Raw genomic sequence first — 639 nt, forward strand, 5'->3', positions numbered from 1 at the left:
TGTAGAGTAGTATTTCAACATGTACAGAGAATGTACTGCTGTGAGTAGTGGTTGGAACCAGTTTCTGTAGATTAGTATTTCAACATGTACAGAGAATTAACTGCTGTGAGTAGTGGTTGGAACCAGTTTCTTTAGACTAGTATTCCAACATCTACAAAGAATGTGCTGCTGTGATTGCTTTTCTTAGAATTCATTTTTCTAAAAATTTCATTCTTTAGATTCTGGAAATTTAGTGATTACAAATTGTAAACCATTGGATTAAACCATTAAAATTAATTTAGAAACTTGTACTATAATGTATGATACTCTTTATATTAACTAGATTGTTATCATATTTTTTGGTCTTAGATATAATGACCAATATGAACATCTGTTGTGGAAGTGAGTTTCCTGAAGGTCATGTTTTAAGACAAGAAAAACTTTTTTACAGAAGTTCTGAAAGTCAGAAAGTGATGTTTGTGGAAAAACAAATTTAAATATAAATAATGTAAAACAATCTAATATACACCAGATTACAGATAAACCATACAGTCAGGTAATCTGTGGAAATGAGTCCGTAACAGTGGATTAACAAAAACAAGATTCAAGGATACATACTAAAGAGAACCCATATCTTTGTATAGTGTGTGAAAAACACCT

Source organism: Limulus polyphemus, unplaced genomic scaffold (assembly GCF_000517525.1).
Source record: "Limulus polyphemus unplaced genomic scaffold, Limulus_polyphemus-2.1.2 Scaffold1166, whole genome shotgun sequence".
NCBI classification, from domain to species: domain Eukaryota; kingdom Metazoa; phylum Arthropoda; class Merostomata; order Xiphosura; family Limulidae; genus Limulus; species Limulus polyphemus.